This window comes from Malaya genurostris, chromosome 2, assembly GCF_030247185.1.
Source record: "Malaya genurostris strain Urasoe2022 chromosome 2, Malgen_1.1, whole genome shotgun sequence".
In the NCBI taxonomy this organism is placed as follows: domain Eukaryota; kingdom Metazoa; phylum Arthropoda; class Insecta; order Diptera; family Culicidae; genus Malaya; species Malaya genurostris.
The window spans coordinates 183,687,728-183,713,279 of record NC_080571.1 but is presented as its reverse complement, the minus strand read 5'-3'; the positions used below and the strand labels follow the sequence as shown (position 1 = coordinate 183,713,279).

Sequence of the window (25,552 nt, the reverse complement as noted above, 5' to 3'; positions counted from 1 at the left end):
CTCTGGCAACACTACGACATCGAAGCATGCTAGTAATTATCATGAAAACAATGCGTCGCTATCAAACATTTATGAATGAAATGACTTATATTTCAAAACGAAAACTTCGATGATTTGAGGTATTTTATTTATTCCATTACCAAGTTTCATATTGTTTTTTTTTATGGAAGAACCATATTCATAACTGACGCCAGTGTGATATTCTTCTGGACCACAAGTGATCGACAAATATCCAACAAGTTGTTGTAGCATATCTGGAATTGTGTATTTATTGACGTTTTAATATGTTAAATAATAAACGATTGAATCAGAGATCAGAGTGCGCTCGCATTCCTCGGTAATATCAATGTTGAAACACTTGCTCTGTTGAACTGCCGTTGTTGTAGTCATATGCGAGGGAACGGCTACCTTTTTTAGTAGCTTCCTCGAACGTCCTCAAATATTGTGCATCATTCTTTCGAATCACACATAGATCAATGTTAGAACCGGATCCTAAATCGTTGAAAACTCCGGCAGTAATTGCCTCACGAACCAACTTTTTGCTCTCCTCTTCATCCATATCTGGTTTCCAGCGAGACTCGAACACGGACATAGCTGCAAATCTGCCCGATCTCATTGTAGCATAAGGCAGCTTATCTGTCGATCCGTGAGGATAAATACAATAAATATACGATCCCGTATGATATACACCCCCTAAAACCAAAGCAGCGCTAATATGACCTTGATAGCGAAACAAAAACTGTTTCAACATCGTATTAGCAATAACTATCGGGACTGTTCATCCAGTATTTAACCGGTGTAATTCTAAATTTGACGATATCATATGAGTGGTTATTTCCGTGTCAGCAGCTGTTCCGGCACCACAGTAGTTCATGTTTTTAGTCAAGTAGTGAATATTTTCGCAGTTTTTATCCTCCACGATTGGTCTCTCAGTAGCACGAGTTTTAATAGCTTTCGGCGGAACAAATCGTTGGTGCATTGTTGAGCATTTCTATAAAACATCAAGGTTAGAAATTCAAGTCTTGCGTTTCCTCTGACGACACTAACCTGCGACAGTTTTCAAAACTGAATCCGGGTGCTTCCAGATGTCGATAGTCATATCGGTTCTTAGTCAAACAATGGTAATCACAAAAAGCAGCTTCAATTACATTCAAATTCTTTCGGATTTTCCACGATCTCGAAAAATTAAACATCTTTGTTTATGAGCATAATAAACAGTCACTATGGTGAATCATTTTCCAGTCATCAGAGTTGCCAGTTTTATATAAAATTCAATAAGGTACACCGTCACTCTGACAGTGTATCATGACAGTGTACCGCACGATGCAAAATGTGTCCTTGAAAATTTGTCGGAGTACTCCGTATTATAATTTGTATTTGGGTATGCCATCTGGTCCGGCCGAGAACGATCGTTTCAACTTCTTCGCTGCGGCAACAATCATATCGGGAGTAACCAAAAATGTGTCAATGTGCACTAAATTCTCAGGAACATCCACCGCGGCGGTCTCCGCATCGATACCGGAGGCTGTTTTTTCTGCAAACACCGAAGCAAAGAACTTTGCAAACAGATCACATGACTCCAAGGATGACCTGGATTCAACACCATCGAGACAAACTTTTGAAGGAATTGATGAGCATTTACGTTTCGAGTTTACAAAAGTCCAGAAATGTTTGGGATTCCGACGAAGATCAGTTTGAACCCGCATAACGTAGGATTTGTACAACCCCGCGTTTAATTTGCGATAGTTTTCACTGGAACTTTTGAACATTCGTTTTATTTCAGCGCTCTTCCAGCGACGATGTTTGCGCTGCCAAGCATTTCGAATTCGTTTCAATTTACGAAGCAAAGCTGTGCTCCAAGGAGGACTTATTGGCCGTTTTACAAAAGGCAAATTTGAACTTAGCCACTGAGTTATTTTGTTACAGAAAAAGCCATTTCATTTGCGTTGTCGATATCTTGCAAAACACTCCAGTTAACGTTTTGCAAGAATTCAAGTAAAGCACCAAAACCAATTTTTCTATAATTTAGTGGCCTTGATTCATTCGTAGAGTCCATGTTGCGGGAATTGTTTTCGCAGTCAGCAGCCAACGAGATAACTAAAGGCGGATGATGCGGGTCGACAGGTAGCAGTGGAGTGACACTACAATCAACTATTAATTGATGCTCCGAAGAACAAAAGACCAAATCGAGCAATCGCCCAAGATGATTTCTGCACTGGTTTGCTTGATGTAGATTTAAAAAATCCATACCATCGATCAGCGCTGCACCAGCAGCAGATGGCAACAAAGAACAAGCGGGTTGTGTTTCTTCATGCCGTTGATTCCACACAATTTATACTTTTGTCGTCAATCAAAAGTAGACCATAAGGATAATTACAATAATCGTCTTAAATTAGTAAACTATTCTAAATAGATCACTAAATAATGTATAATTTATTATGAGTTAAATAATTATAATTGGCTTACCGAATAGAACTGAAATATTGCTTTAGTTTGTTTTTTGACATAGTGAAATCGACTGCTTCTGAATGCTTGTTGTATACAGCCATCAATTGATTTATTGGCCCATTTTTTGCATAGTTTGTTCGCTGGTGGTTTGTAATAAAAATATTTCGATTTCTTAAAGGCCGAGATGGTATGTAAAAATTTAGTTCGGCCAGGAGTTGACTGGAATCTACGCGATTCGAGACAATGTCATTTACAAATGAGACCATTGAAAATTCTCTGCGTTCTTTTAATGTTTGAATACTGATCAGCATACAGCGGGCTTTATAGGACGGAAGAGGAAGTCTTATCCAACCTAATTTACGAAGTGCAAATAACAAAAATTGTTTTTGAACTGATTCAATTCGATCTTCCCAAGTGATTAAGTAAGGTGACCAAACTAAGCTACAGTATTCTAGTACTGACCGAACATAGGCAATGTATAATGTTTTAATTGTATACGGATCGTGAAAACAGTAACAAAATCGTTTTATGAATCCTAGCATGTTATTGGCTCTGTTTATGATTGTATTATAATGGTCAACAAAAGTCATTTTAGAATCTAGTATTATTCCTAAGTCCCTAATTCTTTCGCATTTTTGAACTGTTTGACTTCCAAGAGTAAGTATCAAGTCAGGTGTATTTCGTTTTTACTGAATGTTATTCTACTGCATTTTTTCACATTTAGTTTAAGAAGACTTTTGTTACACCATGTATAAAAAGAAAGAATTTCTTCTTGATAAACCTTGGCATCCTCACTTGTCTCTATTTCTAAAAATAGTTTTATATCGTCTGCGTATATTAGAATTTTTATTTTAAAAAAAAAAAGGAAATGTCGTTAATAAACAAGATAAATAAAAAAGGACCTAAATGAGATCCCTGGGGGACCCCGGAACTGACGTGAATGGGGCTCGACTTTTTCCCCTAAATTTTACAATTTGTTGACGATTTGTTAGATAAGATTCCAACCATTTAAGAAGACCTGGTAAGATTCCCAATTTCTGTAATTTGAACATAAGCATGGGTATGTCAACACGATCGAATGCTTTGCTGAAATCTGTATAAAGAGCTTCAATGTAATTTCCTTTGTCCATAGTGGTCAGGGTATAGTGGACGAATTCAAGCAAATTAGTAGTAGTGGAACGTCCTTTGAAAAATCCATGTTGCATGTGAGTAATTCTATTTTTTATTTGACTAAACAGTTTGTCATTAACGATCGCTTCAAAGAGCTTCGGAATGCAAGAAAGAATAGCAATCCCGCGATAGTTGCATATGTCTGCTTTTTTCCCATTTTTGAAAATTGTTATAAGGAAAGAGTTTTTCCACGTATCTGGAAAAACCCCAGTCTGAAGCGAATTATTAAAAAGCCAGCACAAAGGGGTCGCAAGATCTAATGCTAATTTTTTCATAAATATGGGTGGAATCCCATCAGGTGCGCATCGATCACATCAACGTTTTGGCTTTTATCAGGGGGAATGTACACACCGCATAGCAGTAACTTTCTACCCCTCACTGTAGCACTTGCGCACACTTGTTCAAGACACTGACCATTCACCGTTTCAATGATAGAGCTGACGTGTTTGCGTGAAATGGCAATCAAAACTCCACCAAATGATGCTTTGTCACTATTAGCTGAGCTGCGGTCACAGCGAAAAACATTAAAGGAATTTCCAAACAACTGCTGAGAGTTTATTCGGCTATCCAGTCCGGTCTCGGTCAAAAAGATGACATCAAAGTTGCAGTCACTCATCGTTAAAAAGATCTCGTCGATTTTTGTCCTCAATCCCCGAACATTCTGGTAGTACACCCAGATACCAACGTCATCTTGTTCGTCGTTCTGCGACACGGGATAAAACAAATCAGCGCTTGATAATCTGGAAGCTAACGAATACTTGCCAAGATGAGTAGTTTGGAAGACCCCTTCACCACACCTACCCGCAGGACCAGGACGGCTGATGAGCGCTGGCAGCGGTGGCACGACTGGGGAAGGGGGGTCAGGGGCTTCCACAATATCAACTACGGTGCGTCCCAGTATACTGCATTGCATCACTCCTGAACTATTCCTACTTGCGTTGAATCAGGCGTTGGAGATGGATCCACAGCAGCTGGTTTCCAAAATTTCTCGGATGATTTCTCCTCGAATTGACGAAAATAGATTCCTTGGGGCCAAGTTGATGATTCCAGTGCGATAGCTTGTAATGCAGGATCGAGGCCAACTTTGAATGATACAAAAGTCATGTTGTTAACATCGGTACCTTTGGCGACCAGTTTAACAACTACTGGATCCTCATTCATTTCAAGATTGGCTCGCACCATAGCAGCAATCTCATCATTGGTGACGTCTGGACGTATACGAGACAAATATAGCCAAAATTTGTCGGGTTGCTGTTCACAAACTGGAACATAAACAACGTTTTTTTCCGATTTGCTTCGATCCAGATTTGCATTCGGAAGCTTTTTGTTCCAAGTCAGGCCCACGAGGTCTTTTGGGTGGACGGCGACCCTCGATGAATGGCCAGCGCTTATTGAGCGGTGTGGCAGTCAGAGGAGCAGGTTTCGACAATGTTTTGATTTCGTTTTGTAAACCATTAATTGCTTCCGTCAATGACACCAAAGGTGAATTTTCGTCTGCCAATTTCGTAATGGAGCGGAGATGCGAATTTTCGAACAAATTGGCGCAATCATCACACATCCAAAATAAATTTTTACGATGAGATGAGAAATAGCCCAATAGAGCGCGGGAAACTCCAGAGCATGCTATATGAAACATGCGTCCACAGTAGCCTTTGCATACAACGGAATTGATGCCTGCAATAATCAGACTGCACTTTGCACAATTTTTCTCCGAACTCATTCTAAGTGCAGGAATACGCCTTTAACTATGCAGATGGTAAATCACAGCAGGCAAGCGGTTCGTCGATTGTTTATTGTCAAACTACAACGACGGCAGCAAGAAGAATAGTCACAGGCACGACACAGATGAACGTGAATTACGACTTGACTAGCACTTGGCGGTTTAGAATAACACCTCACTTCGATCCAGGCAGCATACAGTCATTCACTGATAAAAACTTTAGTGATTAACTAACGCGGAAACGGTTTGAAACGGCAAAAATACGGTATGTAGAAAAACACAACAAACTTAACTGAACAGTGTGCCCAAAATCATGATGAGATCCAGATTTGCCCAACAACATCCCTTTTTTTTTTTCCTGGCCGCCCAACAACATCCCTTTTTTTTTTTATTGAATCGGCGAAGCAAATCGTGTTGCAAAATCGTTCTGTACCGATTAGACAGATTGCTGTGTTGTTGGGCATTTATTATGGACCAACCGAACACATTTTAACTGATGTTTTGGGTTTAAAACGCGTCGCTTCTCGGCTGGTGCCAAAAAAGCTGAATTTCATTAAAATACAGCGTCGTGTTGATGTGGCCAAATAAATGATTTCCAACTCAGATAGTGACCCCACATTCATCGAATGCATCATAACTGGTGATGAGGTGTGGATCTATGAATATGACGTCGAAACCGCACAACAATATATATATATATATATATATATATATATATATATATATATATATATATATATATATATATATATATATATATATATATATATATATATATATATATATATATATATATATATATATGTATATATATATATATATATATATATATATATATATATATATATATATATATATATATATATATATATATATATATATATATATATATATATATATATATATATATATATATATATATATATATATATATATTTATATATATATATATATACATATATATATTCAAATAGTTCATCAACTGGCCCTTAACTACATGCTCCAATATTTTCTCCAGCGTGTGCAACATGTTGATGGAACGGTACTCTTCGGCTTTATCCGTTTATCCGTTCCAGCAACTTTGGGAATATGAACCACTAATGATTCCTTCCAAACTTTCGGTACGTGCCCAGTTTGTATCGATTCATTTATCAAGTTTAGAAGGTCGTGTCCAATAACATGAAAGCAATCTTGTATCACCTTTGCGTTGACATCTTTCCAAATTAAAACAAATATCTCTCAACTGTCCAAAGGTGATTGGGTGAAACCCTTCAAATCTGCAATTGTTGTTTATCGACTGTGTTATTTCACTAGGTTCACTGACCTGATCAATACTCTGATTGATCAGTTGAACACTGTTTATGAAATAACTGTTCAACAGCGTTCTTCTATCCCATTAAAACTCATGCTTTTCGAAGAACTATGTGTTGGCTTAATCATTTGTTTAAGCCATTTCCACAACTCCTTGCTATTTCGTTGATGCTGATTGATCTTCCTCTGAAAATACTCATATCTAGTCTTTTTCAAGGCTCGTGAGTATATATTCCGAGCATTCGTGTATTCACGCCAGTGAATTTCGTTGTTAGTTCTGCAAAATGTTTTATACTGTTTATCCCTCTCTCGCTTCAACCGTAAAAGGTCTAAAGAGTACCACCGGCTCGAGCTAGTCAAGCTAACATATTTCTCAGATACCAAGCAACTAGTAAATTTTGTCGTGAATACGACTTACTTTACTATGGGGCGCCTTTTCAATATTAGCCATATGGAAGAATGGGCAGAACTTAATCGTGAATATCTCGACTTGTATTAATTGCAGCAACATAATTCTTTCACTATTTCATAAAAAATATGATCAAGAATTTAGGATAATATTTTGAACAGAGTGAGATAACCACAAACAACTCAAAAATTAAGTTTTCTGAAATTTTTAAAACAACGCGGAAAACTCTTTACTTGTGCTTGGGTTTTTCGCGCAAGGACGACGATTTTGAGGTAGTCTGGCTCATATCTTCAACTGAACGTTATAAAAGGGAAACCGTGGTCGAAAATCAATCATTTCTTCTTGTGCGTTGGATGAAAGCAGACGTCGGGGCGAGAAGACGCATTCAAACAGCGGCATCGGAGAGTGCCTTCCGGTCGTCAAGGCGAGAAGACGCATTAAACCAGTTTCGCATCATTTGGCACTGCGAGCGGATGTGTTGCGGTTTGTACGCAAAGCTAGTTTCAATTCAAGCAAGAACTATTGCATCAGCTGCTGGTGCTTTGCATTGGAGAGAAAGAAAATAAGAAACGAAAAGTGAACAACATTATATAAAATCAGCAGATCTAATGGCTCTAAATGTTATCTAAAGAACTATTAAGATTACTTCTTTGCAAATCGAAGATAGAAATCATTAGTTTAGGGAAAATCCAAAATAATTTGATTTGCTTCGTGCACTTTTCGCTGTGCGAAAATCGTTCGAGAAAAATGTTCCGAACTGTGCTAAATATCGTAGAGAATTCCACAATTTCCTTCTAAAAGGCAGAAATGAATCCTGTACAGCATCTTGATAGTTTCTTTCAATGAAATATACAAATCCGAAATGAGATAATCGAGGTCAAAACTCGTTGAAAAGTTTAGTAGTGAAAAGGGGGAGAGTTTCGCAATTCACACAATCGATCAACTATCAATTCGAATTCGAAAGTGTAAAGAAATCGTTTCAGTTTTATTCGTATTCACGACATCCAGCTATGTCTCTGACATTACACACCCGTACTTTTTTTCAACACGTCAGTCAGTACAGTCGCTCTGCTATCTAAGTTTTCAGCTGACTGCGTAAAATCCAGGCTTCTTGATACCAGTTGAATTATAGCTTGACTGGAGTATTTTTTCCAGCATTTTATTTTGATTTTCTTTTCTTTTTGTATGGAACCTCTCGTCAAGTAAACTGAGATTGTTTCATGATCTGAAATCTTACAACCGTCCGCCACTAATGAACGAATACCGTCAAAATTTGAATACACGTGATCTATTAAAGTTCTACTATGTCTGGAAATTCTCGTGAATTCATTCACTGTTTGCTTGAGGTTGAAGAGTTCTGTTTCAAATGATTCGAATCTTTGTCCCTGAGCCAGTCAATATTGAAATCTCCTGCAATTATGTTCAATTTACTGAAATCTAAGAATCTTTCCCACCAGTTTTCTAAAATTTCAGAAAACGACGGTCACTTGAACTAGAAGAATGATATACAACTCTATAATTTCCCTGCTGCATGCCTCTTTCAACTGATAAACAATTTACGTATTTGAAATCAGTTGAAGAGCACTCAGAAGTTCTATGTGCTGCATTACATATAGAACAAGTCTTTTTATTCGTACAATTTGTACTCTTGTGACCAAACTCTCCACATTTGAAACCTCTCAGTACATTAAAAGCCTCGTAAATAGAACACTTATCCCATCCAAAACTAACAGTTTGGGCTGCCACTAGATTGCTATAAGTGTTTTTATCAACCTCTATTATTACATTATATTTGTTATATCTGAAGCGTGGATTTTCAAAATTAGCAACAACTTTCACATCTTCGATCCCAACGCCCTCGTTATAACTTCTCAAAAGATGGACGGAGACATCAGACATTTTTGGTTTCCCGGGTGTAGGTATAACAGCACTGTAGTTGGTACCCAAATTGCTTTCAATGTTCTCTTTCACTAATTTAATATCTTACCCGGCTGAACACTCAACAATAATCGAGCCATCTTTGCCGTTTTATGTTACTAATCTTATGTGCTCTTGGATCTAGCTTATCTTTTCAAAATTTCCTTGTATCGTTTGTGTTGACTCGACTGGTTTTATCATAATGACCGAACGAGTCTTACTATTTTTATTACCTTTGTTCTTATTTGTAAATTTTCCAGACAGAACATTCGCATATGTCATTTCATTATTTTTATTAAAAATCTTGTCATTATATTAAAAATCGTTAATGTTAATACCTGTCGATTCATCTTCATTATCAGTCATTAACTTTCTTTTTCGTCTAGGATTACCATCAGACTCAGAATAAGTCTTTCTTCCTACAACAACTTTTTTCTGTTCATTACAACCAATTCATTATCGTTTCGCTTAATACTCGAAATCAAGAAACCTTTCAAATCATCCAACTTTCTGGCCACACTGTTTTCCAAGCACACTGAGCTAAATTTTCTTTTTCACATTATATGATATTCTAATGATTTTGCACTATTAGCATTTCCAATAATAGTTACAAGATGTGTTCAACATCATGTCAAATATATGAGATAATCTTATGAAACATAAAACTCTTCTTAACGTTATTTTTACAGGATTTCCATATAACGAATGAAATTTCCAGTCTGATTGGCGCGTCTTATAACCATTACTAGATATCCGCATAACATACATTGGAACAATTTATGAAGCGCATATAATATTCACTTCGATTTTATTTAGATAGGTTCATATATACCATATGACTAGTTTTGAAAAAATTTATATATATATATATATATATATATATATATATATATATATATATATATATATATATATATATATATATATATATACATATATATATATATATATATATATATATATATATATATATATATATATATATATATATATATATATATATATATATATATATATATATATATATATATATATATATAACTTTCAATAGAGCTCATACGAATAGCAGATAATCGCCAACTACTACTTTTCTTTGAGGATTCAAGCTTTACTAGTATTCCGTTCGGTAAGGGAGCACCTCATGATATTTGCGAAAAAGAAGTGAGATCCCGAGACTGAAAATAAAAATGAATCTTACTAGACAGATAGAGTAATGAAATGTACCGGATATATTTCATGGTCCGTTAACGCATATCCTTGAACGAAGTTGGTTGAGCTGTCTTGTCAGCGATTTAAAATTACATTGAGATGCGGAACTTCCTGAAAAAAAAATGGTCTGGAGCAGTTGATGAATATCGGAGACACAACTATTTCTTCAGCTTCAAGCAGTACGATTCACGACTTCCATCGGATTTCCATATAAATTATATGGGATATTTTTATAACTTTCATTATGATAACGTCCATTTAGATTTGACGTACACATTAAATAAAGATTATAAGTTTCCATATAATTTCTATGAATTATATTCTGCATATGATTCATATGACAAATCTAATGAATATAAATAAGATTTTCATTTCAGTGCATGCCATTTTACTGTCAAGAGCAGAGATGCCATTTTTACAGATTTATTTTTATTTATTTATTTATTTAATCATCAGACAAATTTAGGTCCTAATGATTGTTTCTAAGAATATTTAAAAAAATTTCTCTTATTCGGCTGCAGGAAAAATGAAAATCGAATCCCGTACAAACACCGTTGAAGGTTCGTTGCAATCCAATGACGGCACCGTTGATTCCGTATTTAGTACGACGTAGAGGCAATCTGAGGAGGTTGTTGTTGCGGAGAGCTCTGGAACGAACATTGATGTTGATTTGACTAAGAAGTGCTGAGCAATCGATATTGTTCGTCAAGACATCGGCAATCAGCATTGCACGGAACAGGTCACGATGCACTTGCAAAGTATCGAGCCCTATAAGCATCCCACGGCTTTCGTAGCTCGGCACCTGATGAGGGTTGGTCCAGGGCAATTTGCGAAGAGCGAAACGAACGAAACGTCGTTGGATTGACTCAATTCTGAGAACACCGTTAACATAGTGAGGGTTCCATATCACCAAGCAGTATTCGAGTGTTGAGCAAGTGAGCAGTAGAGCGACTTCAAACAGTATATATCTGTGAAGCGCTTAGCAATTCTCATAACAAATCCCCAACAACGAGAAGCCTTCGTAACTATGTAACCAGTATGCTGCTTGTAATTCATTTGTTCGTCTAGATAAACTCCAAGATCCTTGACACAAGTGACTCTTTCAATCGCTGCATCATGGAGGCAATAATCAAACCGCAAAGGGTCTTTCTTACTAGTGTATGTGATAATAGAGCATTTGCTAATGTTTAAAGTCATTCGGTTGATCTCGCACCACCTTGAAAAAATGGTCAGTTGACGCTGAAGGTATGAAGCATCCTCTGCACTCTTGATTATTTGGTATAACTTTAAGTTATCAGCAAAAGATAGTCATGGGCCTTCCAGTGAGTAATTTACTTCGTTTAAATTAAGGAGGAAAATCAGTGGACCGAGATGGTCGATGTCGATATTGATTAAATTCAAGACTGGCTCGATATGGGAACATTAAGAGCCGCCTGAGAGATTTTTTACGGACTTAAGGTCTCTCTAGAAAAAATGCTGGAAAATTTTTTCCTAAACATATCGCTTATCTCTTGCGTGCAGGAACCAGTTTGTTGTTCGTAAAACATGGTCGAGGACAGGTCCGATTCCTTTCTTAGCTCGTTAACATGTTTCCAAAATGATTCAGGATCGGACTTTAGCCTCCTCTGCACATTGCGCAAATAGTTCGAGTAGCAACGCTTGGCTGTCTTTTTATATACTTTGTTTATTTGCATGTAATTTTGTTGAAACACTAAGCCGCCATTCTTCGAGTGTTTCTTCAATGCGGTCCTTTTTGAACTTTTCAAACGCAGTAGCTCTGCGGTTTGCCACGGAGCCTGTTTGGAGGGCTGGATAATTCGTTTAGGATCGTATTGATCGAATGCATACGTCATAACGTTAGAAAAGGTTTGAGTCGCAAGATTAACATCGTGGTTGTCAAGAATTTCACTCCAGGTCAAGTTAGAAAGAAAAACAATGATACTATTGTAGTCGGCTTCTTTGAAATTGTAGCTGACGATGCGAGAATTATATCGGTCGTGCGACGATCCGTCTGATTCGAGTACAATGTGGAGCGGAGGGTGGTGTCTAACGGATTTCACCAGAGGAAAGGGTGCTGCGATGATTCTGGGTGCACAATCGGATTGGCTCGAGAAGCAGAGGTCGAGTGTTCTCCCATTCTCATTTTGAACGTGATTCACTTGACGTAACAGGTTGAGACTGTATCGGTCAAGCAAGTTCGTGTATGAAGGAAGAATGCAACGCATCTACATACAGGAACCGTCGGAAGCGGGGAGCCATTTCAGCCGGGAAAATTGAAATCACCGATAATAAAGATCTCATCAGCAGGTCGCATATGAACGGAAGTAATTTCGTCTATCGATTGTATATGCGAATCGATCAGTGCCAGGTCACGTATCCGGTCCAGTGGAAGATAAACCACACAGAGAAATAATACTCAAACTGATCTTCACACATACCTACTCAACGTTGTTTTCAGAAGCCAAAGCCAAAGTGCCAAAGCCAAAGTTGTGCTTTCAAACGACGACGAATAGCAACAAGAACTCCACCACCGATGACTTTGTTACTATTGCTGGAGCTGCAATCGGTTCGAAATACTTCGTAGTTGCTATCGAATGCTTGTATGGACAGCGTATTTTCGGTCAGCCAAGTTTCTGTTAATGCGATGATATCAAAACACTCGTCCGAACAGGCTAGTCGGTAGTTCTCCAATCATGAATTCATACCGCCAGCGTTCTGATAATAAACTTGAATTTGTAAAACGTTCCGAAGAGCAGGTAGTCTATGTAAGTTTGAGCTGGAAGCAGGGAGGCAGTCAAGTGGTGAATTGTGCAAGTTGCTAGTATACTTACCGACGGCGACGGGTTGGAAGACCTCTTCACCGCTCTCGCACACTGGACCGGGACGGCTGACGAGCGCTGGCTGCGATGGCACGACTGTGGCGAGGGGATCAGAGGCTTCCATAATACCAACTGCATTGCATCCCAGTGTCCGGGGAGTAGAAGTCATCAAACTGGAACCGGAGAACGAATCAGCGCATACATAACTGGGAAATGATGAATACATGCCATGGTAAAAAGTTTGGAAACCCCCTTCACCGCATCCGCTCACAGGACCGGGACGGCTGATGAACGCTGGCGGCGACGGCACGACTGGGGCGGGGGTGTCGGAGGCTTCCATTAATCGAACAACGATGCGTCCCAGTGTGTTGCATCCAGTAATTGTCGAGCAGCATCCACTTGCGGCGATGCAGGCGTTGGAGACGGGTCCACTACAGGAGGAATTCGATATTTTTGAGTAGATTTGTCCTCAAACTCGCGAAAGTAAATTCCTTGTGGCCACGTTGCGGGATTTAAAGCGACGGACTCCAAACCTCGATCAAGACCGTCTTTGAACGAGACAAAAGTCATGGTGCTAACGTCAGCACCTTTGACAACCAATTTAACAACAACCGGGTCCTGTGCTAGTCCGCTATTGGCTCGTACCATGGCAGAAATCTCATTATTCGTGGCATCAGGTCGAATACGGGACAAATAAAGCCAAAACTTATCAGTCGATTGTTCGCACACTGGAACATGAACGACGTTTTCGCCTATAAGTTTAGATCCCGATTGGCACTCGGAAGCTTTTTGTTCGATATCAAGCCCACGAGGTCTTTTAGCCGGACGACGATTGTCCAAGGATGGCCAGGGCCGATTGAATGGATTGGGTGTCCGTGGAGTCGATTTAGATAACGCTTTTATCTCACTCTGTAAGCCATTTATTGCCTCCGTGATTGATACCAATGGCGACTTCTCGTCTGCAGCTTTCGTGATAGAGCGGAGATGCGAGTTCTCGAACAAACTAGCGCAAGCATCACACATCCAGAAAAGATTTTTTTGATGCGATGTAAAATACCCCAATAGAGCACGTGAGACTCCCGAGCATGCCATGTGAGTTAAAATTTAAAAAATAACGGACTTTTAAAAACACAACAAACTTATTTATCTGTATTATACACATTTTTACATGTACATACAGATTTCATACAGATTTTGTACAGGTGTTTTAAACTCAATACAGATTCATAATGAGTTTTCAAAAAAAGGAAAGAATATAATAATTTTGTTCGTCTGAGCTCTCTTTGGTAGTAGAGACGAAATGAGAGTTTTGTAATCAATCGACGAATCACAAATTGATCTAAAATTCTTTAATTGGTGTTGATAGTTTAAGTTGAGCGCTGAGATCCTACATCAACTCACCAAACCAACATTTTGAAAGTATATGAAATTGAAATTATGTTTTGTTGATTCCGATTGGTGATGAAAATTTGAAAGCATTTAATGTCGTCGTTGTAGAATGATATGAATATTGAGCACCCATTCAATTTCTTATTATAAAACCATAAATTTTTGGAATAACATTACCTCAACAAATGTTTCGATTCTATAGTGGATACAGATAACTACAGATTTTTCATTTTGGGTAATGCAGATTTTCTACGAATTTATATCTGGCATCTCTGCTCAAGAGTATCATTGTACACTGAAATGAAAATCTTATTTATATTCATTAGATTTGTCATATGAATCATATGCAGAATATAATTCATAGAAATTATATGGAAACTTATAATCTTTATTTAATGTGTACGTCAAATCTAAATGAACGTTATCATAATGAAAGTTATAAAAATATCCAATATAATTTATATGGAAATCCGATGGAAGTCGTGAATCGTACTGCTTGAAGCTGAAGAAATAGTTGTGTCTCCGATATTCATCAACTGCCCCAGACCATTTTTATTCAGGAAGTTCCGCATCTCAATGTAATTTAAAATCGCTGACAAGACAGCTCATCCAACTTCGTTCAAGGATATGCGTTAACGGACCATGAAATATATATCCGGTACATTTCATTACTCTATCTGTCTAGTAAGATTCATTTTTATTTTCAGTCTCGGGATCTCACTTTTCTTTCGCAAATATCATGAGGTGCTCCCTTACCGAACGGAATACTAGTAAAGCTTGAATTCTCAAAGAAAAGTAGTAGTTGGCGATTATCTGCTATTCGTGTGAGCTCCATTGAAAGTTATATATATATATATATATATATATATATATATATATATATATATATATATATATATATATATATATATATATATATATATATATATATATATATATATATATATATATATATATATATATATATATGTTTATATATATATATATATATATATATATATATATATATATATATATATATATATATATATATATATATATATATATATATATATATATATATATATATGTTTATATATATATATATATATATATATATATATATATATATATATATATATATATATATATATATATATATATATATAAATTTTAGAAAACTAGTCATATGGTATATATGAACCTATCTAAATAAAATCGAAGTGAATATAATATGCGCTTCATAAATTGTTCCAATGTATGTTGTGCGGATATATAGTAATGGTTATAAGACGCGCCAATCAGTTTGACTCAGAACGGAAATTTCATTCGTTATATGGAAATCCTGTAAAAATAACGTTAAGATGAGTTTTATGTTTCATAAGATTATCTCATATATTTGACATGATGTTGAACACATCTTGTAACTATGATTGGAAATGCTAATAGTGCAAAATCATTAGAATATCATATAATGTCAAAAAGAAAATTTAGCTCAGTGTAGGATTTGATCAGTCTCTCAATTTCGTTCTCCAATGCGATGTTCATCTGATTCCGGCGAACGCTGAACGGGAATAATTTAAGGCCATCGTCCAAGTACCATGCGCGCGGGTGGTTTTAGGAAATTTTCGATGGAAATTTCGAAAAATTTGACAAAACCAAAAACATACAGACCTTTGAAATACTTTTATCTATCTACAGGGTGAAAATGACTGGAAAATTCGGAGGATTTTACGAGTCTTATCAAAAATAGCGATGAAAAAATGAGCTTTTTTTGTAATTTTTCACAATTATTTGAAAAAATAATTCGATGGAATGAAATTTTTTTTTCAAAAAAAACCTCATGCTGGCAACAAGGATCACATTTGGACACATTTTTGGAAAACCTTTTCACGCTTTTCATGGGAAATCAACGAATTTCATATAACCGATTTCGTGGAAATTTTTGAAATTCGTGGATTTTCTATGAAAAGCGTGAAAAGGTTTTCCAAAAATGTGTCCGAATGTAATCTGTGTATCCATAATAAAGTTTATTTGAAAAAAAAAGTTTATGTCATCGCTTTATTTTTCCAGATAATTGTGAAAGATCACAAAAACACTCATTTTTCAGAGCTATTTTTGATAAGACTCGGAAAATCCTCCGAATTTTCCAGCCATTTTCACCCTGTAGATAGATAAATGTATTTCAAAGGTCTGTATGTTTTTGGTTTTGGCAAATTTTTCGAAATTTCCATCGAAAATTTCCTAAAACCACCCGCGCGCATGGTACTTGGACGATGGCCTTAATCGAAATAGCACCAACTATGGGCATACACAGAAAATGCACTCTACTTATCTGAATACAATACAATCTAGCAAATAATGTTGCACTAAATTCTTCATGAAAAATAATATATTTCACATGATTCGACACAATAGATGCACAAGTTATCATGATCGTCACTCACACTCACGAATTTCGCAGATACCAAACTACTAGTACACCTTTTCAACACGTCAGTCAGAACAGTCGCTCTGCTATCTAAGTTTTCAGCTGACTGCGTAAAATCCAGGCTTCTGTATTTTTTCTGGAGTATTTTTTCCAGCATTTTATTTTGATTTTCGTTTCTTTTTGTATGAAACCTCTCGTCAAGTAAACTGAGATTGTTTCATGATCTGAAATCTTACAACCGTCCGCCACTAATGAACGAATACCGTCAAAATTTGAATACACGGGATCTATTAAAGTTCTATTATGTCTGGAAATTCTCGTGAAATTCACAGTTTGCTTGATGTTGAAGAATTCTGATAACTGTATCAAATGATTCGAATCTTGGTCCCTGAACCATTTCGTGGCTAGTTACGTGAATATTTTCCATCCTACGCTGCTATATATATGTATATATATATATATATATATATATATATATATATATATATATATATATATATATATATATATATATATATATATATATATATATATATATATATATATATATATATATATATATATATATATATATATATATATATATATATATATATATATATATATATGTATGTATATAGATATATATAGATATATATATATATATATATATATATATATATATATATATATATATATATATATATATATATATATATATATATATATATATATATATATATATATACATATATATATACATATATATATATATATATATATATATATATATATATATATATATATATATATATATATATATATATATATATATATATATATATATATATATATATATATATATATATATATATATATATATATATATATATATATATGTATATATATATGGAGTCTCAAACAGTAGAGTTCTCGGTCGAAGTGAGCGGGCAGGAGCATATAGGTTGATTCGAGCCAGCAAGTCTGGTACATCGTACTCAGCAAGCAAGGTTTTGGCAACAAAGGTAGCATTTGATGCATTCCTTCTATCAGTTAGGGTGTCGCGACCCAGCAAACGACAGCGGTCGGCGTACGGTGGCAGGTTACGTGGGTCACTCCATGGCAGGTATCGCAGTGCATACCTGACGAATCTGCGCTGCACAGCCTTGAAACGTGCACTCCACACTTCCTGCTAGGGACTCCAGACAACAGAAGCAAATTCAAGCAGCGAGCGAACCAAGGAACAATACAAGGCCTTGAAACATAGCGGATCACGGAACTCACTCGATATCTTGAACATGAATCCAAGTTAACGATTCGCTTTGTCAATCGTAGTTGAGAAGTGCCGAACGTATGTAAGCCTTTCATCCAAGACGACACCAAGGTCCTTGACGTGGTCGACACGTTGAAGAGGGGTCCCAGCGATGTTATAATCAAACGGAACTGCAGTCCTGGTCCTTCGAAAGCTAATTACAGAACATTTGGCGACACACAAGACCATCATATTACGTTCGCACCAGTCGTTGAAGATGCACAGGAGGTTCTGCAGTTCTCGGCAATCAGCTTGGTTACGAACGACGTGATAAATTTTGACATCATCAGCGAAAAACAATTTTCCTCCACGCTGTACGACAAAAGCTGCATCATCGAATAGTGAGAAGAGTAATGGACCCAGTGTGCTGCTCTGCGGAACTCCTGAACAGTTGGAAAAGCAGTCAGAAGAACTATTTCCAATGCAGACAGATAATTCTCGTTGCACCAGGTATGATCTTAGCCAATCGCAGAATCCAGACGAGCATCCCATTTTTTCAAGTTTAGCTAGCAGAATGTCATGGTTGACTTTGTCGAATGCAGCTTTTAGATCCGTGTAGATCACATCCACTTGCAGTTTTTTGCATATTTGATCCATGCAGAACGATGTAAAACTAATGAGATTAGTCTCAACAGAGCGACCCGGAAAGAATCCATGCTGGTAGGGACTAATGTATTGCTTGCAAGATGCAAAGAGTTTTTCGTAAATCAGCGTCTCAAACACCTCGGATTCCACTCCTAGCGAGGTAATGCCACTGTAGTTCACTATATTGCATTTATCCCCTTTCTTAAACACGGGGAACATCGTAGAGCGTTTCCATTCCGATGGAAATTTGTGCAGACGAAGCGACAAGTTGAATAATGCAGAAAGCGGAGCAGCTAAAATGTCGGAGCATTTTTTCAGAACAGCTGAGGGAATTATACTCGGGCCGGGTGAATATGACGACTTGATTTTGCTTATAGCCGTGATAACCATTTGGACATCCACTGCAAACACGTCCATGTCGATGACATTAGCAGGTACATCATGGACTGCTCTGCCTATCTCAGCTTGCGTTGGTGAGTCGTTCGAGAAAACACTCGAGAAGTGTTTCGCAAAAAGACTGCACTTATCAGCAGGGGACACAGCAATGTCATTGTCGAGATGCAGCCTTGACGGGAGACCATTTTCTTTCGTCTTTGTATTGACGAACGACCAGAATCCCTTCGGGTTGCGGCACAGATTCTGTTGAGTGCGATTGACATACCGCTTGTAAAGAAACTTATTGTAGCTGCGATAGTTGTTGCTGGCAACTGAGAAGTTCTGTTTGGTAAGGGGGGTCGTCGGCTACAGAATGCACGAAGAGATTTAGCACGTGCACGTTTCAGTTTCCGCAGAGTGGCGTTTGTCCATGGTGGCTTCCTCGGAGGTTGGGACCTCGGTACAGAGGCAGAGATACAATCTAGGAGAAGGCAATTGAAGCGTGCGACGGCTGAATCGATGTCGGTGTAGTTCAACTCTGCGTTCCAATCGATACGATTTAAGGAACGACTTGAGGAACGACGCAGCAGAGCAAGGTCGGTCTTACGAAAATTTAGCCTATCAGCGCTCGAAGTTTCGTCGTAGTGTTTTCCGGCTGCTCGGCCATCCATGGAAGTTAACCATCAATGTTAACTTCCCTCTCTGAGCAGCCTAGATAGCCGTGTAGTGTCGGTAGCGGTTTCCCAACTGGCTAAGAATAACGCTACGGTCCACCTGTACCGGTGGTATAAGTCCACCAAACAGGTAAGCCGTGTGGTATCCGGCGGAATTATTTTTTACCAAGAATTGATCCACTGGTTTCCTGTTCCATGTCGTAAAAGGCCACAAAAATAGGAACTCCTAAGTCAAGGTGTATTTCCGTGCCGATGGCTGAATGGCTGCAGGAGGTTAAACATTGCAGTCGTGGACGGAATATCTTGGGTTTTTCCTCAAGGTGGTGTACTATCCCCACTTTTATGGAACCTAGTCGCTGATGGTTTGTTAAGGAAACTTAATAACCTTGGATTTCCGACTTATGGTTTTGCCGACGATTATCATATATTGATGACCGGTATAAGCATTAACACTCTCTTTGATTTAATGCAGCAAGCCCTGCGGTCTGTTGAACAATGGTGTTGTCAGGTTGGATTATCTGTAAATCCGGGCAAAACATCAAATGGTGCTTTTCACTCATCGTAGGATAATTACAGGAGCTCGTCCGTTGCAGTTCTTTGGTTCAGAGGTCACTGTGGTCGATCAAGTTAAATACGTCGGGGTTATTCTTGACTCAAAACTGAATTGGTCTGCTCACATTGACTTCAGGATTGAAAGAGCTTGCATGGCTTTCGGCCAATGCAGACGAGCTTTTGGAAAATCATGGGGACTCAAACCCAGATATATTCATTGGATCTACACAACTATTGTTAGACCAATTTTAGCATATGGATGTCTTGTATGGTGGCAGAAAGGAGAAGTCGCGACAGTTCAGTCAAAGCTAAATCATCTCCAAAGGATGGTCCTAATGGCGATGACAGGAGCATCCACGACAACTCCTAATGCTGCTCTAGAGGCGCTACTGTGTATTAAACCACTACATGTGTTCCTAAAACAAGAAGCATTATCTTGTGCATACCGTCTTAGGGTTACAGGGCTTTGGAACAGTAACCCATTTGATTATGCTACCAGCACACTCGCTTGTGGTCTCAAATGGTTACGTGGGATGAGTATTTACTCGCTCCTAGTGACCTAACTCTCACATGCAGTTTTCCTTTTAAAACATTCAATGTGAGCTATCCTCTTCGTTAGGAATGGTTGTCTGGTTGTCTGGAACGACAACTTGATGAACACATAGTTTGTTTTACGGACGGTTCTCTGTTGAATGGTCGTGCTGGTGCTGGTGTCTACTGTCGTGAAATGAGGCTGGAGCAGTCTCATTCACTTGGTAGATACTGTACTGTGTTCCAAGCAGAAATCTACGCAATTCTGTGTGGAGTACAATCGGCACTTCAGCAGAGGATCTGTGGTAAACGTATTTATTTTTGTTCCGCCAGTCAGGCAGCCTTAAAAGCACTCAGTTCGAATGACTCGCGGTCGAATCTAGTGATCGCATGTCGAACTCAAATTGAAGACCTCAGCATTTCAAATACTGTTTACTTCTTGTGGGTACCCGGCCATTCTGGTATTACTGGAAATGAATGGGCTGATGAGTTGGCTAGAGCTGGTGCAACGAATGATTTCGTTGGTCCTGAACCAGCTTTACCACTTTCAACTAGTTGGATAAAGCACAAGATACGTTCTTGGGCTGCATCCAAACATGCCAGCTACTGGCGCAGCTTGCAAACTTGCGCTCAGACAAAAGCATTTCTACCAGATTTAAATCTAAAAATGTCAAAGTGTCTACTGCATTTCTCCAAGTATCATTGAAGTATTCTGGTCGGAGCTCTGACTGGACATTGCAAACTCAATTATCACATGGCTACTATTCAACGTGCTGAGTATGGTACTTCATATCATCTGATATGTAACTGTCCCGCATTGACACAGCTACGTATCCGGGTTTTTGGTTCTCCATACATGGTTGAGTCTGTGTATGCGGAGCTAAAATTGAAGGATATTCTCTCGTTTCTCACCCAATGTGGTAAGGAGCTATAGTCAGAAGGGTTCATCGTTCTTCCTGGAGTGAATGAATCCCTTCTGTATTCACCTTAAATAGGGTTTAGCAGATTGTTTGGCATCCTTTGGGGGGTACCGAATTTACTTCTGCTCGTACATACTGCGAGTCGTTCTGCATTCTTCCGAGAGTGCAGAATGGTGTCGCTTTTGTAAGATCTCTAAATCCTCTCGGGGGTTGGAGGTTTTATTAACAGCAGACTGTTCGGGACCTCGTAGGTTCAGAATTTCCTTCTGCTTCCACTAAATGTGATCCTCAGCAGATTGTTCAGCATCCCTTAGGGGTGCAGAATTTACTTCTGCTTTTATGTGTTTTTGTGTCGTCAATTTTTCCCATCCTCCTAGTCCAACCCTTACCATTTCCTTTCAATCCTTCCCTCTTATATATCGGGAAAATGATGCTAAAAACAAATTGATGGCAAGGCACAAATCTCCAAATATCAAGGGGAACGTGCCATTTGAGCCAATTTGTTCTGATTCCTGATTCCTGAAGGGGGGTCGTCGGCTACAGAATGCACGAAGAGATTTAGCACGTGCACGTTTCAGTTTCCGCAGAGTGGCGTTTGTCCATGGTGGCTTCCTCGGAGGTTGGGACCTCGGTACAGAGGCAGAGATACAATCTAGGAGAAGGCAATTGAAGCGTGCGACGGCTGAATCGATGTCGGTGTAGTTCAACTCTGCGTTCCAATCGATACGATTTAAGGAACGACTTAAGGAACGACGCAGCAGAGCAAGGTCGGTCTTACGAAAATTTAGCCTATCAGCGCTCGAAGTTTCGTCGTAGTGTTGCGCAATATCATTTGCGATAGATATATCAAGAGCGGGATGAAAGTTGTCAAGAGCGACGACAACATCAGCAGCTTCATTAACGGCACAATCTAGAAGCGAGTTCGCGCTTGCAAACACCAAATCCAAACAGTGAGATTGAAAGTTAGAAACATGGCTTATCTGGCTCAGACCGAGAAAGTTGATACCGTCATTATCAGATCGTACCATTTGTAGTGTTTAGCATCCTTGATATTATCTTTAATTGAATTTGTACGCAATTGTTAATATTATCACAAAATCACTATAACGATGCTATTCTATAAAAGTATACTTATTGCCTTTATATAAAGTTTATGCACACTCGACACAGTTTATCGAGGTGAGCAATATATGTGTGTCTGTATGTATGAATGCATGTGTGTATGTAACCCATAGGTTGCTATTGAATTTCATCCGAGTCCGACTTCCGGAACTATAGAAGAAAAAACGATTAATTTTTTTATTCATTTCGTTAAGCAAAGGTAGACTACATATAAATGGTTCAAAATGTTCACATAAGCCTTGGTATTACATTACTGTAGTGGAATTTAACCTTCTGTTTCAACAGACTTCTCAGCCGATTCACAGTGTACAGAATCATTGCATGGCTGGTGTTACGATTCTACTGACACTCCGAATCCTTCCAGGTCAGGATTCGAACATACGACAACTGGTTCGTGAGACCAGTGCTCTACGCATTGAACCGCCAACCCAGGACTATATACTACGCATTATTTCAACGACAATGCTGAGATTTTATTTGATTTTGATTTGTAAGGTCACCATGTTTTCATATTTTTGATTGTAATGGTGCATTATTCGATCGACTGGACTGTATTTTGCATAGTTTGTTCTTGTATGTCTTTCTAAACATAATTTCCTGGGTCGTAGTTGACGGCTACGATAATAATGGAGCTGATGAAATGCGTTGATAGATAATGTCGCTGATAAAATAAAGCATTACAAAGTGGCGTTCTTTAAGTGTTTGTATATTGATGAGCATGCAGCGTACTTCATATGACGCCAGAGGAAAAGCTGTTCATTTTAATTTATGAAGTGCATTTAAAAAATCTTAAATTTGGTTATCGCTAAGCTTTCGAGTGCATATATATATATATATATATATATATATATATATATATATATATATATATATATATATATATATATATATATATATATATGCATTCGAAAGCTTAGCGATAACCAAATTTAAGATTTTTTAAATGCACTTCATAAATTAAAATGAACAGCTTTACCTCTGGCGTCATATGAAGTACGCTGCATGCTCATCAATATACAAACACTTAAAGAACGCCACTTTGTAATGCTTTATTTTATCAGCGACATTATATATATATATATATATATATATATATATATATATATATATATATATATATATATATATATATATATATATATATATATATATATATATATATATATATATATATATATATATATATATATATATATATATATATATATATATATATATATATATATATATATATATATATATATATATATATATATATATATATATATATATATATATATATATATATATATATATATATATATATATATATATATATATATATAGATATATATATATATATATATATATATATGCACTCGAAAGCTTAGCGATAACCAAATTTAAGATTTTTTAAATGCACTTCATAAATTAAAATGAACAACTTTTCCTCTGGCGTCATATGAAGTACGCTGCATGCTCATCAATATACAAACACTTAAAGAACGCCACTTTGTAATGCTTTATTTTATCAGCGACATTATCTATCAACGCATTTCATCAGCTCCATTATTATCGTAGCCGTCAACTACGACCCAGGAAATTATGTTTAGAAAGACATACAAGAACAAACTATGCAAAATACAGTCCAGTCGATCGAATAATGCATCATTACAGTCAAAAATATGAAAACATGGTGACCTTACAAATCAAAATCAAATAAAATCTCAGCATTGTCGTTGAAATAATGCGTAGTATATAGTCCTGGGTTGGCGGTTCAATGCGTAGAGCACTGGTCTCACGAACCAGTTGTCGTATGTTCGAGCCCTGACCTGGAAGGATTCGGAGTGTCAGTAGAATCGTAGCACCAGCCATGCAATGATTCTGTACACTGTGAATCGGCTGAGAAGTCTGTTGAAACAGAAGGTTAAATTCCACTACAGTAATGTAATACCAAGGCTTATGTGAACATTTTGAACCATTTATATGTAGTCTACCTTTGCTTAACGAAATGAATAAAAAAATTAATCGTTTTTTCTTCTATAGTTCCGGAAGTCGGACTCGGATGAAATTCAATAGCAACCTATGGGTTACATACACACATGCATTCATACATACAGACACACATATATTGCTCACCTCGATAAACTGTGTCGAGTGTGCATAAACTTTTTATAAAGGCAATAAGTATACTTTTATAGAATAGCATCGTTATAGTGATTTTGTGATAATATTAACAATTGCGTACAAATTCAATTAAAGATAATATCAAGGATGCTAAACACTACAAATGGTACGATCTGATAATGACGGTATCAACTTTCTCGGTCTGAGCCAGATAAGCCATGTTTCTAACTTTCAATCTCACTGTTTGGATTTGGTGTTTGCAAGCGCGAACTCGCTTCTAGATTGTGCCGTTAATGAAGCTGCTGATGTTGTCGTCGCTCTTGACAACTTTCATCCCGCTCTTGATATATCTATCGCAAATGATATTGCGCAACACTACGACGAAACTTCGAGCGCTGATAGGCTAAATTTTCGTAAGACCGACCTTGCTCTGCTGCGTCGTTCCTTAAGTCGTTCCTTAAATCGTATCGATTGGAACGCAGAGTTGAACTACACCGACATCGATTCAGCCGTCGCACGCTTCAATTGCCTTCTCCTAGATTGTATCTCTGCCTCTGTACCGAGGTCCCAACCTCCGAGGAAGCCACCATGGAC

The 25,552-nt window shown here is 37.4% G+C and overlaps 1 pseudogene; it reads right to left on the bottom strand.

Annotated features, from left to right (window-relative positions):
* Window positions 1–240: 240 nt before the first annotated feature.
* Window positions 241–1,362, bottom strand: LOC131432647 (proteasome subunit beta type-7-like; annotated as a pseudogene).
* Between the last annotated feature and the right edge of the window lie 24,190 nt (window positions 1,363–25,552).